The sequence below is a fragment of the Peromyscus californicus genome, unplaced genomic scaffold, assembly GCF_007827085.1.
Source record: "Peromyscus californicus insignis strain IS unplaced genomic scaffold, ASM782708v3 Scaffold_17__1_contigs__length_78620276, whole genome shotgun sequence".
NCBI classification, from domain to species: domain Eukaryota; kingdom Metazoa; phylum Chordata; class Mammalia; order Rodentia; family Cricetidae; genus Peromyscus; species Peromyscus californicus.
The window spans coordinates 16,017,496-16,031,916 of record NW_026294469.1 but is presented as its reverse complement, the minus strand read 5'-3'; the positions used below and the strand labels follow the sequence as shown (position 1 = coordinate 16,031,916).

Here is a 14,421-nt window from a genome sequence, read left to right as displayed (position 1 = left end):
CTTTATTCCAGCCTGTGACTAAAGCTGAGTACAGCCAGCTGCAGGGCCAGAGGTAGCAAAGGAGGGAGGGAGGGAGCTACAGGAGGGAACTTCTAAGGCTGGAAGTCTGAAATACACCCCACACCTGCTTGCTGGCGCTGAACTATTTCTGTGACCACCATGGCTACAACTCCAGTCTTCCCCCAGCATCTTCTGCACAGGTATTCTAATAGCCAGGCAACAAGCAGGTGTCACACCGGCTGCTATGAGAGATGAGTCTGATCCACGTGACCATGATGCATGTGTCTGAGGTCATCAGGACCTCGCCACTGATAGGTGTTGAAAGGCCTGCCCTGCTGGAGCACTCTTCCAGCTCTTGTGCAACATACATCAGCCTGAAGAAGGATCGCGACTTGAGTGGCAGCTGCTGTCTAAACCTAGGGTCTGGACAGAGATGCTGCCATCCGCATGGCTGGTTCTAGTCATAGACGTATATGGAAACACAAAGGTGAGTCCCCTCCCTCATCCAAGCACCCCAGGATCTCAGCCTAACCTGCTCAATCTTCCCTTTCAAGCTTGGGGTATACCTCTTCAGAGTGATCTATCAAATGTATGTCCCGGAGCTACACCTTTGGACAGAGGCACCTCTATTTTCACTTTCTTAAAGGAAGCCCCACTTTGGTTATCTGCTTCCAGAGTGGCACTGCAAGGATCTCCTAGAAAGGATGACCTGAAGTTAGGATAGCGGGAGAAGTCATTTACGGTAGGGCACCATCCTCTGAATATGGTTGGACCACAGAAAGCAGACACCTAGAGATGTTCTGGCAGCAGCATGGCTCTGAATCTTGACATGGAATTCATTGACGAGAGAACTACAAGCTGGTGTGCTTGCCCACTGTGACTACCTATCAGCAGGGAGCACACAGGCTGCCACACACATAAATGTCTTCTGCCAGCATCTATCAGCATCAGGAGGAAAGCAGGGAGGCTGTGGCTCCCAAGTCACCTCACTGGGCATGAGGAGACAAACTAGATATCTGCACTGATTGCCTCTCTATTTTCCACCCTGTTTTATCCACCAGTTCCTAGGAGGGGTCCATGGGGAACACGCCTTCTTCACAGAGTGGCTCTATAATGCCTCCGATGAATCAGAATGACACCACCATCTCGGAGTCCTCCAGCACCACTCTTTCCTGATGCAGGAAGCCATGAGCTGTCTCAGTTGCAGACAAGTCCTTGTTTTTCTCTGACGTTCTCTAAGTGCCCCCGAACCAGGGGCTGCTTCCTCTGCTCTTTTTCTTTTTTCTTTAGGAAACAAGTCCCCTGTCCATTCCCATTTAAATAGAAAATGATGACAGAGCCGGTGAAGACGGAAATGAAAGCCGTGCTTCTCTCCTGTGAACTAGGTCTCCATAGCTGTCTCCAGCATACCCCACTCTGTCTAACTTTCACACAGAGCCAGAAGCAGGAGAGATTGCCACTGTGGAGGCAAAGGAGAAAGTGGGGAGGCTGAACTAGAAAGAGACAGAAGCTAGATCTGGCCTCTAATTCCAGGTCCTAAGTTCTCCTCATGTCATCTGCCCAGAGGCCCTCTCCTCTTGAACTCTGGAGGGTGTGGTGCATGGCAGGTACAGATGGGGATCTTATCCTCAAGGTATGTGATTTGTGTGTGGAGCAAGGAGAGTCACCTAGTCTCCAAGTGGCTGCTCTGTGCCTAGCTGGGGACATCTTCTCATATTCTATTTTCGCCCCTCCCACACCCCATCCAGAACACAAAGGCTTATGATCCATTTGAGTCTCTCAGGCCTCAGACTAACATCTCTTGGCCTCTTTCCTATCCTCCTAAATCTGCTCAAAGTCACTGTCCCAGCAGACAAAGCCCAAACAGGCTCTGACAAACCCTACAAATGCTTCCAACTTAGCCTTTAAGACGCCATGCCTCACCCAGCTCCTACCTCTCTGTGTGTATTATTGCTTGCTTTATTTTGATAGACAGGGTCTCTCATATCCCAGGCTGGCCTTGAACTCCCAGTATAACCAAAGATGGCTTTGAACTTCAGATCCTCTCATCTTCACTTCCTGAGTGATGGGCTTATAGTTGTGCACCACCACACCCAGTACATTTGGTACTGGGAATAAAACCAGTATGCATGCTATGCAAGCACTCTACCAGTTAAGCGACAGTCCCAGCCCTTTGCCTCTTCTTTCTTAGCCGTCTTTTCTAGTGCTAGTACTTCTCACTTGCACATTGTATGGGACCTAAGACTCTACTCTTGCTCTCGTCCTGTCTACAATGGCTCTCTCAGTGATCTCCTTCCTCCAATCCTGGTCTCCAGTGCTGTGAACATGCCCCTGAGGACTCCGATTCTAACTGCATCTGGTATCTTCACTCAGGGTCAGGTGAGGACATCAAATGTCACATGGGTGGAACCAAATTCTTCCACTTCTCCCCACCAGTCCCAGCCCCTCAATGGAGGTCATGCTGCTCACTCGGCTGTTTTTCTCTTACCCCTTCTACTCAATCTTCCAATGACTATCAAAAATCCACCTGCATGCTCCACCAGGCTGTCTTTTCCATTCTGTCTGAATCATCAGGCACCACCTGACCCACAGCCCTATTTCTGGTACTAAAAAGAAGCATGAGCTTACCACTCCCATGGAAATCTCAATCACACCACATCTCCCCTAGGCCCAGAACCTCACAAGCACAACACTACACCCCTGCCCCACCATCCTGATACACACCACCACCCACCCTTCCCCCTACATTAACACCCCACCATGACTGACCTCCAAGCATCCCAGTCTGCACTATAGGATATGGATAATTACTAATTCTCCTTACTTACTTACTTACAAAGGCCCCACTGCAGCATCTTCTCAACCCACCTACACTACACCCATTCCCCACTCTGGTCTTTGTTCCTCTTGCCCCTACTTCTCCCTGCTTTGACCACATTGTAACTTCCTACCAAGCTGTGTCTTCAGCCTATCTACAATATCATTCCCCCAGAAACCCTATGTTCCCTGACTCATGTCCTTCAGATGCTCTGTGTTACGTAGTCTGGTCACCTGTAGTGACTCCCAATCTCAGGACAGCAGCCGATTACTGTCCACTCAATCCCGCTGCTCAGATTTTCCACTTAGCAGCTCTATCTGAACCCAAGGCTGTTGTCTCTCAGCCCACAGTTCTACTTTCAGAGTCTAGAGAAGTCTAAGAATAAGTAAGTGACTAAATGCCCAGTTTTAAGAAATGGCACAAACCATGGACCTCTCCTGGAATGTCTGTTAGATCTACTCACAACACACATGGAGGGTAGTTCAGATCTATGGACAATAAGTAAAGGTTAGGGAATGATGTCAGGAGTCCACCCATGAGAGGTCCCAGGGCATGTTGTTTGGTTTGGCTTGCATCACTTTGGAAAGTCTTGGGGATACTCAGAGCCACCATCTCTTCATTTTCAGAATACAGTGTGCACAGAACTCCAGGTGTTTGATCCCAGGTAGGAGAGAACGCAGAGAGTAAGTTAAGTAACTCATTCAACAGGAGAGACTGCGCTGTTGCCTCCACCCTCCCATTGGTCTTAGATCGTCAACCGTCTCATATACTCAATCACCCAAAGCCCTGGAAGCTTTGCGGACGAGGCACACAAGTAGATGAGGAAGGATCCATGTGACATAGGTTCTGTGATCTCAGAGGGCACCAACCTGCAAATTGTAGTGGGCAACTGCCTTCATTATAAGCCGCATGCATCAACACACAAATTGACACCAACTGCTTACTGACCAACTGCATCACCGCAAGGGGTAGCCATGGAAACTGAAACTCAGATGGAATGTCTAAGGAAATACAAGGACCCTTCCTGGGGTTACTTATGGGTCATCTGCAGATTCCATCAGAATACCAACAGCCATTCAGCTCTAACCTGACCTCAGTGCCTACTTAGTCACCATGAGAGGCACCTTCTCTAGAAAACACTTGGAGAAATCAAAGGACCAAGTCACAGAGTCGGGAAATCATCGCTTTGCCTCCGGTTTGGGGGTAGTCTTTATTCTTAGCAACCATCAGCCCAAGTGCCTGGACTATGATGGACACATGACAAATGTGTGTGGAACAGGCCAGACATGGACAATCAAATGAATGAAGCACACATATAGGAATTCTGATGTATCTTGCACCCAGGCAACCTACGCTATTTCCTTTGTGGCTATGAGTTCATCTTCTCAGAGCCTTTAGGACAAGCTAGCTCTGCATGGTACCAGGTTTGTGGGATCAATCCTGAGTCAAGCATGTATTCAAAAACTACCAGCTGGTGCTGGGAAGATGGCTCAGCAGGTAGTGTTCTCTGTGCAGATGTGAAGACCTGTGTTCAAGTCCACAGAACCCACATAAAGGGTGCAGGGCTGTGTGTCCGGAATCTCAGAGCTCCTTTGGTGAAGTGGGAGGTGGAGACAAGCAAATCCCCAGAATCTCATGAGCTAGTCTGGCATATGCAACAGAGAACAACAGAAAAGAGACCCTGTCTCAAACAAGGATGGCACTCCAGGCTGTCTTCTGAACTCTATACTCACACTGTGGCAAAAGAATGCTTACATTTACATACACACAAATGGTCATACATGCTCCAATATGAACACACACACAAACACACACACACACACACACACACACACACACACACACACACACACAGAGAAAGAGAGAGACTGTGCTCTGCCATCATCACCCCTCCCCCCTCAGCCAGCAATGAACTCTGTCACCAATCCCGAGTTCACAGCATTACACATACCCAAAGTCTGTAATCAGAATCTAGCAGAATCTATTTTAAATACATGGGACTACAGTACATATGAATATGCTAATCAACTAAGCTTAATAGTTCTCATTTGTATTAATGCAAATTAGGCAGCTGCATTTCCCACCAAATATTTTCCTTGGTATTTACTGACGAAATCAAGGTCCTTCTAATAAGTTCTAATATTTAATCTAAAAGCTCTAAAGAAGGTGCTTTACTTGAGTATAATCTAATTTCACTGAACAAAATTGCATCTAAAAGCAATATAAAGTTACAGTTTGTTCCTTGTCAAATAGTAAAAATGGCCTTTAAATTTTACACGGCTTTGACCTTTGGTTTTTGCATTTCAATTAAACTTCTCCCAGAGCCTGAGGATCAAATGTTCCCTGGGTGTGAACTGGGCCCTGGTGAGAGGTAGCAGTGTCCTCTTTCCTTTTCAAACTGATGTCTGTCTCCCTTTTGACACAGAGCAGAAACTGTCTCTCTTGGTGGCTCCAACAGATATAAATAGATATACTCAACCTGGCCAATATCTTATCTTTAGATGTTCAGAAATTTCTATGGCTCAGCCTTCAAATTTCATTACTGGGTGGACATGCCATATAGCCAGGCATTCTTTATGTGGTTTCAGAACAGCCCAACCTCATAGGCAAGTGGGAGTAGGTCTGGCAGAAACAAGGAGGGTGAATATGATCAATATAACTGCAGGAAATTCTCAAAAAACTAATAAAATATTGAAAACAAACAACAACAACAAAAAGAATGCCCAAACCTCTCCTCTGAGCTATCTATTCCTTTATCTTTATTTTATGTGTAGAGGTGTTTTGCCTCCACATGTATTCAATGCCTGAGGAGGCCAGAAGGGGATGTCACAACCCCTGGGACTGGGGTTACAGACAGTTGTAAGCCACCATGTTAGTACTGGTAATTGAACCTGGGGCCTCTAGAAGAGCAGCAAATGTTCTGAACCAGTGAGCCATCTCTCCAGCTCCCTCTAGGCCCCTTTTTAGTATCTTTAAACTGTGCAGTATTTGTTGACAATCTGGACTTTACTTGTTCTTGGTAAAACCCAGGAAGCCAGAGATGATGTCATCATGTGGCTTCTGACAAGAACAGGGGCTCTGGTCTCTGAGAAGTTATGATATTCGATGTACCATCACCCTCCCCTCCTTTCTTGGTAAGAGATGTTTCTCTTCAGGGAAATACCTACCCAGTTAAATACCATATTAAACAGTGTATCCCTGTATCATTGTGACCATTGTTTGTGGTTTCTGAATTTGCCATCCATCAGAACAAGATCTTAATGACTCCTTGACCTGGGTGGTTACAGACAAAGCTTAAGGTTCCAGAACTTCCATAATATACCACCACGAATGAGACCACGGCACAGTTCCTTTTTGCAAATGTCTTGTGAGTTAGAACATTGTTTTATGCAAGCACACTAAGGAACAGAGAAATTGCGGCTGTTTCCACTCATTCAAATTGTAAGCACCTTGTATGTGCTAGGCATTAACTTATAGGGATATACGGGGAAATGTGCTATTATATTACTTTAAGAAGCTCAAAGTCTAGTAGAGGAGATAGATACTCAAGTAAGTGAGTGCAGGCCATGGCTGTGACTGATGTCACAATAAGAGTAAGTACCAGTGCTGAGATACTCACTGGCAAGGTGCTCAGAAAACACGGCAAGGTGGGAGACAATATGAAAGCCATCCAGGAAGACATGAGTTACACAAACAGTGCTGACAATCTACAGTTGTGTAAACTGTGGGTGGCCAGCTAGGAGACAGGCTTCCACATTTTACCCCAGGGTACTCTTGAGGAGAAAGGGATAAGAGATTTAGATAGAAGGATAGACGGGAAGGAGACGGATAGAAACAAGATAGCCTCAGGAGGACCTGGATCCTTATCCACCAGCCCCCTCTGTCTCTTTTCAATGGCTATTTACAGGAATGTCAAGGGAGCAAAAGACCTCCCCCTAGCTCACCCAAGTGTAGACCCTTCCAATCACCTAGAAACCATGCACATGGTCAAGCAATCCTCTAATGCAGCTCTGCTGGGTAAAGCAAGCTCAGATCTCACTAGAAAACCTTTGTGGGCCTCCACAGTAAACACAGCTGAAGTGTGATTCCTGCATAGTGTGCCCACTGGGTAGGCTTAACTGTATCACCCATAATTCCTTTCCTTAATTTCCTAGTAAGGAGAGTCACACAGATTCATGGATGAATTCAAGACACAAAGAGACAGAAATGGGCAAGCCTTTTCTGTACAGTTCAAGTGTGGTGCTGGCTGGCTGGTCCATTGTAACTGCCTAAAGCAGGTGCTGAGCGGTCAGCCTCTCCCCTCACCTCCGAACCTCTTTGAACCTTGTAGGTCATGTGTTTACATCCAAGATGGAAGGCCCTGGCTTCTACAGGATAATTCCATCCTTGAGGTTATAGGCAACAAGTATAAACACAGGATTTGGTCCATGTTTGTGGGGTTTCAACTTGTGTTTGGGGGCTACAGTGTACTAGTGAGTTTCCTTTCCAACTAACTCCTTTAGAGAATTTACCACACATAGTCCAAGAGGAAGCTATAGCATCATAGAGACTGCTTCATCACCTCCCATCGCTTAGTGACATGGTAATAAACCTTATAAAATACAAATGTGTGGATATCTCTTACTACTTCTGCTTCTCTGCCTGAATCCTGAGAGAATAGGATTTGGTACCACAACTGTGTGCTACTGTAACGAGCAACTGAAAATATGGGAGTAGCCACTGGGTAGTGAATGGCTGGAAGAACTTTGAGATGCACGGAAGAGAAAGAGTAAATGTCCCTGAAGAGATAATAGACCTTAAGAATATTACCAGGAAGGACTCCAAAGGAACTGAGGGTCATAGTCTAGACAATGGAGCATAGGAGGTCTTTGGTACAGGGGCAGAAGACTCTGCCATTTTTTTCATCTGCTGAAGGGAATACAGAGCTTCAACAATATGAACTCGTTGTCCAGCTACTGTGATTACCAAGGTGTTGACAGCATCGTCAGGCTTCTTCTTTCTGCTTGAAATAATGTAAGAAGAGATACAGAAACTTGGGGAAGAACTATTAGCCAAAGGGTGGACAAAGCAGGTAGAATGGTAGGTAACATGCTCGCTGTGTAAGCAGGGAGACCTGAGCTGGATCTCCAAGCCCAAGTAAAATATTCTGAGCTTGGTGGCACATTCTGATAATCCCAGTTCTCGGAAGGCAGAAGCAGGAAGATCCCTGGTGCTTACTGGCCAGCTAGCCTAGCCAAATCAATAAGCCTAGGTCACAGTAGGAGACCTTGTCTCAAAAAACAAGATACACAACTCTAAGAAATACCACCTGTGGTTGTGCCCTGGTCTCCATATTGTGTGTGCATGTGCATGCATGTAAAAGCGTGTGCACACCAAATAAATAAATAAATAAATAAATAGAACTAGACTTGACAGTTTTGAAAATCTCAGCCTCTCCATATATCCAGTATAGTAAGGGAAGCTGAAATGAAAAAAACAAAAAAATGACTTCTGAGCACAGTCAGGAAATGTGTGTGGAGATGATACCAGCCTCTGCTCAGAGCCTCTGCAGACACCTCCTGGTGAACTCATTTTAGGGTATAATTCCTAGAGAGCCAACTGAAAATATACCCTTGCTTGCTTTTTTTTTCAGTTGCAGGGATTTGAAGCTTCACTACCTCCTTCCTCAGATTCTGACCCTCTTGCTCTGGTGAGGAGGCTGCCCTGCAGAAGTCTCACCTCCATCTTGGTATCCAGATTCTGTTAGCTACTTTTTTCTATTGCTGTAAAAAGACACCATGACCAAGGCAAATTATAAATGAGAGCATTTAATTGGGTGCTTGCTTACAGTCTCAGAGGTTTAGTCCTTGATCATCATAACAAGGACCACGGCGGCAGGCAGGCAGGCAGGCAGGTAGGCAGGCATGGTGCTGGAGCAGAAGCTTAAAGCTCACATCTTAATCCATGAGCAGTAGGCAGAAACAGAGAAGGGCTGGGGGAGACTGAACCTGGTGGGGGCTTTTATGGCCCACCCTCAGTGGCACACCTCCTGCAGCATGTCACACCTCCTAATCCTTCCAAAACAGACCACCACAACTAAGAACCTAACTTTCAAATATATGATCCAATGGGGGCCATCTTCATCCATACCACCACACAGACACACACAAAATACAAGAATGGTAGAAGCTGAAGCAGAGTGCCAGAGAAAGAGTGTGGCAACTGCTTGCTCCCACCCTATTTCATGCTATTCTAAGGACATTGTCTCTGTGTGTTCTGCAATGCCCTTTTCTTAATTCTATTGGAGAAGTACTGCTTTTGCCCATGGCATCCCATTCACCTCTCCTGAGAGATTTTGTACCATATTGGGCCTTGCACACTGACACCTCACAAACTGCACTGTAAACCCAGTTCTTCCTTCTGAGATGCCATCTTTCTTTCTAGCCTCTTACCAGAAATGTGTACCATGCCATTCCAAAAGGTACGTCACAGATATCTATCTCTATCTCTGTCTCTGTCTCTATTCCCATCCCCAAATGTGTGTGTGTGTCTGTCTGTCTACCTGTCTTTGTCTCTCTGTCTCTGTCTCTGTCCCTCTCCATGTGTCTCTGTTTGTCTGTGTGTGTCTCTCTGTGTGGGACCTGTGCCTCTCTTTCTCTCTCTCCCTTCCTCCCTCCCCCCTATCTCACTCCTCTCCTCTCTTTCTCTCCCTCCCCCAATCTCTATCCCAGAGAAAATATCTTTTCTTAGAGTGCCAGACATGACCCGTGAAACTAAACCACCAGCTTTGAGTCCCGACTTCCCCCCTCCCTGGCTGTGCCACCTTGAGCAAGAGTATTTTTTTCACCTCTTTGTCTTTCAATGCACTCCCTTTGGATTTGAAGCTAATGTTTCTTACCTCATTAGGTTATTGAGCCATAAGGTCTCCTGCAATTTGCCCTGTTGGGTTTTGGATTCGCTCAGAGCCTGTTACTTCTCTTTTTTCCTGTGTCTCTCTCTCATTTGGAAATGAACTGTCTGTCCTGTGTCTGTTGCACCATGGTATTTTGAAAGCCAACAATATGCTTGATTTCACAGGTTCATAACTGTAGAAGAAATCTGACTCAGGATGACTCAGACTTCCGGTCTCAACTTCAGGCTTTTGAATTAATAGCACGCGATGTGCATGGATTTTCAGAGGTCAAGCTAGAATGTTATAGGAAGTATTTGTACTTCCTCCAATTATATGATGACACCCCAATCCATATGTGGTGGTAATTGGTGATGCACCTTTAGAGGTGATTAGTAGCTTGTGGGTGTGAGTAACGCCATGAGAAAGAAGCTCCAGACAACTCTCTCATCCCTTCCCCTGTATGACGTTACAACAAAATAAGAAGCCGTCCTTTGCCAGACACCAAATCCCTTGACCTCTGGATCTTGGACTACTCCACAAGTAATATAAGTTTCTATTTTTTAAGGCACCAATTCATAGCACTTTTGAAACAGCAGCAGTAAAGGCCCACCTTTCCCTTCTGGTCAAGAGGTTGAAATCTCTGACCCAGGTGAAGACTTACTATTCCAGTTAGGCTAGCCAATGACCTGGCTCAGGGAATCACCCCCTTGGAAGGCAGAACCACCCATAGGAAAGCAAATTCACCCATGAAAAGTATGCTAAAGAGATATGTGGAACTTTTCCTTCCCAGAATTTCCTCTCCCTAGTACAGCATCAAACAGCACCATTTTGCAAGACTGCCCACTTTCCCGAATAACTCTGAAAAGCACAGTACTTCCTTTTCTTCTTTCTACCTCTGTTCTTAGCATTGTCTTCTCTGGAACTTTGGGCCTCTTTACTTTCTCTGGCATTCTCTTCCCTGTCATGTGTTTGCTTAGGTGCCACGTGGCTGACTTCCAAGTTGACTTAACTCAAACAGCTTGGCTTTTTACCCCTTCTCTTATCTGTTCTCCTTTGGTCAAATACTGAGCGCTGCTACAGTTTGCCTACTGTAGGGTTTTGCTTTTAAACTCTAATAAAATTGTCCTCCAATTTCCATTTGAGTTTTCACTTAAATTATTTTATTAATGAGACTAAGGTCCCTAAGAGGGGACCCTGATTTCCCACTATTGTCTGGTGACTCACAGGAGATTCCCCCAAAATTTTGGTATCTCATTATAACCACCTGGAGACTCTGACAGCTACAATAATCTTCAGTTCCAAGTTCAGCACTAGCTGGATGAGATGTTTGATGGAGTCTTGGGTGAGATCAGACAAAGGATGCGGTAGCCTTTGGCTCTGGACCGTTCCAGAGGACTGCTCCTAAGTGTGACCCTGGACAATCCTTTGCTTTCTTACAAGCAAAAGGACAACTGTGGCCCAACCATGTTACTAACCATTGGCCCTTCTGTCAAAGTGCAGCTCTCCATCACCAAAGCCAAACCTGAATACTGTGATGGAAAAGCTCTCAAGTTATAGGGTTGAGTTTCCTCTGATTCTTCTTTCTTTTTTTTTAAACCTTCCTAAAAAAAAAAAAAAAAAAGTCGTCAAGAGGCTGCCAGGCAGCTCAGCATCTCCATTAGAATGCAGGGTATTCCACGGTAATTACAAAACAGCTGTAATGGAAAATTGGTAGTCAAACCCATTTTCCAGCGACTAGAACGGTGAATGGGCTCCATTATGTTCCTAATTCTCATTAACTTAATTTGCATAGGAAACAATGAAGGAATACATAATGAAGTACAGTGGGCCAGCAGCCCAGCCCTCACCCCCACAATGCTGGGTTCAACACTTAGTGACCTACCCCACAGAGAGGGAGAAACTAAGAGCTCCTGTGGACTGGGCCCAGCTCAGGTGACCTGGGGCTGCCAGCCTGAGGCAGTCCTTGACTGAACGCAATGGAGGGAGACCGCTGGCCAGTCACTTGTTCAGGATCCCTTTGCCTCAGCACAGGCCATGTAAGCCCTGATTCCCTTCCCCACCCCTGCTTTGGGTAAGGCTGAAGAACTGGAGCAGAAGAAAAAAGAACTTGCTTTTAGGTAAGTAACTCCAAGCCTGGCTGTGTGTGCATGCATGCTTCTTCCTACAAATCTGACTTTAATTACAATTGGTCCTGGCAAAAAGAACGAGATCAGCAGCTGGGAGCTGGGTGAGGTTGGGGTGCAGAAGTGAGCCAGAGCTAAGTAAGTCCTGGGCTCCCTTAAGGAAATGGGGAGAGCAGGACAGTTTTTGACTCCCTAAGTAGTGGGGATCAAGTCAGATAAGTTTTCTGTGGTAGAACAGACAGAGTTCAAGAAGCCACCAAAGCTCAAGCTTAATAGCCAAGTTAACTCCTGACTCCATCTAGCCACTGTGAGTGCAGTGGGAAGCTAGGAGTTGCTTGTATTCCTTAACAAAATTCTGACACTTCTTTCAATGAAAAGGATGCATTCAACTCACAGTTTGGAGCATCTGTGATGTTTCAGACACTAGCCTGCATGGTCTCAATGACTCCTGATCGCAAAACTGCAGGGTAAGAATGATTCCAATTTTGCTAATGGGGAAAATGAGGCTCAAATAGTATGTCAGGTTAAGAATACTTGATATACTAAGATGGCAACGCTTAAGCTGAAACTACTCGAAAACTACCCGTGAAATGGCTCCTTTAATTAGGCCAATGCCCCAGCTTGCCTCCTTTGTGGCACACATAGAAATCATGATGTTTATGTGGTACTCATATTAAAGGGAGAGGAACTTAATGAAAGCTTCAGCCCCTGGTGGGTACGGAGGGGTCAATGTTTCAGCCCTCAGTGGAAAAAGGAATAATCAATGCTTCAGCCCCCAGTGAGTAAGGGAATCAATGCTTCAGCCCTCTATGGGTAAGATGATCAATATTTCGAGCCATGTGGATTGAAAACCCCAAGTCTACTCCATAAAGAAACATCTACTCTGTAAAGAAACATGGTGATCCCTTTGGTAAGATAATCCAAGAGCTTTCAGGAAGGCAGCCATATTGCAACAGCATCCCAACTGTGTATCACTTGAGCAAACAGAAATGAGTTCCCACTCCTGGTTTGGGTTACTCATTGTCCTCTGCATATTCCTCTTCTCAAACATGTTCTCTGTGGGTGATGCATGCCCTTCCTTCCTTACCAAATGCAATGTCAGAAACATTGAACTTGAAGTAAGACCTGGACATGACTCCTAAACCTCCTACTTCATAGTTCAACGTCCTTGTGCAGTTCACTTCAAGGGAGCTGAAGCAGATGACCTTTCTTTAAAAGTTCTCTGAATGTGCCCCTCATAGTTCTTCTTCCTGGAGTGGGACTAAGCCAATGCTGTCCAACATGATATAAGCAAGAAAGGAAAGGTGGAGTAAATAAAATCAAACTTTTAGCATAGCTAACCTATATCAACTGCATCACCACTAGTGCAATCACTGGCAATTTTCCAAGAGCCTACTAAATGTATATGGCTCACAATCCCTATAACAGTACAGTGACATGGACTTTGTTTGTCATCACTGTTAGAATCAGGACCTTTCATGAAAAAAGGTTTAAGCCAAATGGAACAGTGCAGTACCACCATGAAATGTAACCACACATTCCAGTACCCTCAGTATTCTAGAGGCTGAGGCACAAACATGTTGAATTAGAGGGCAGCCTGAATTAATGTGACCTGTGTGTTCAGCTCACCTTACCTCAAGACTAACCACTATGTTAGCTACTTGCGGCTGTGACAAAAGACCCAATTAAAACAATTTAAGGCAGGAAGCAAGGGTTTATTTTGTCTCACAGTTTAATAAATGATAAGATATCATCATGAGGAAAAGGTATGACACCAGGAAACTGACCAGCAACTGGTCACATTGCAACCACAGTCAGGAATCAGAGAGAAATTAATGCCAATGCTCAGCTCACTTTTTATTCATTCTCAGACCCAAGTCCACAGAGTGGTGCCCCCATCCCCATCTCACACATTCTGGAGGAGTCTTCTCCCCATGACACACCCAGCTGACTATTTCCTAAGTAATTCTAAGTGTAGTCAAGTTGGCAATAAAGATTAAACATCACTAACCTCTTCATTTATTTGCAAAAAGTAAAATAAAATAAATTTAAAAAATAGACACTCCTGTGTCTCAGTTCACAAAGTCACTTCAGCATTTCAGTGAATGTGTTTAGGAATCTGGATATCTCACCTTCCATTTGATCCCCAACATCATCCTCAGAGAGGCGTCCTGTATCCTAGAGACCTGGAGGGAGTTGAAACAGAACCCTTGATTAAATTGGCCAATTGGATTAGCTTGTACCTATGCATCGAAGAGACAAAACAGCCACTTGAGAAGCTGTATGCTGATCCCTGTGTGGAAACAACCAGTCTGCACTCCAGAGAAAGCACCTCCCTTTCCCTGAAGCCAGTACTCAGTAAGTGTTCCTTGACTCATGAATTAGCTTATTGCATTTACAGTACTCTAGATTATTTACTAAGTACCTATTACATGTCATGATTGGAGTTACATTGAATTTTGCCTTTCTCCAGTTTGTAAAAATGCATTCTCACTTTTAAATTAAGTCTTTGTGCTGTTCTCAAACACACTCGACTATGATTAGGCACCGAGAGATGTCCATCCTAGATTCTAAGCTCACAGTTAGCAGTAGGGTGAGGGGAAGCAAGG

General features: G+C 45.2%; 2 long non-coding RNA genes across 3 annotated transcripts in view; one reads left to right on the top strand and one right to left on the bottom strand.

Annotated features, from left to right (window-relative positions):
- The window catches only part of LOC128112609 (uncharacterized), a 292,581-nt gene that overhangs the window by 53,520 nt on the left and 224,640 nt on the right, over positions 1 to 14,421 (bottom strand). Inside the window, exon 17 of one of the 2 annotated variants that reach the window (XR_008219048.1) lies at positions 13,945 to 13,998. The exons of the other annotated variant lie outside the window; for it this stretch is intronic. This is a non-coding gene — a long non-coding RNA (uncharacterized LOC128112609). The remainder of the gene's footprint in view (positions 1 to 13,944; positions 13,999 to 14,421) is intronic. 2 annotated transcript variants of the gene reach the window in all.
- Positions 11,567 to 14,421, top strand: part of LOC128112610 (uncharacterized) — a 64,098-nt gene continuing 61,243 nt past the window's right edge. The window contains exon 1 of the long non-coding RNA XR_008219053.1: positions 11,567 to 11,806. This is a non-coding gene — a long non-coding RNA (uncharacterized LOC128112610). The remainder of the gene's footprint in view (positions 11,807 to 14,421) is intronic.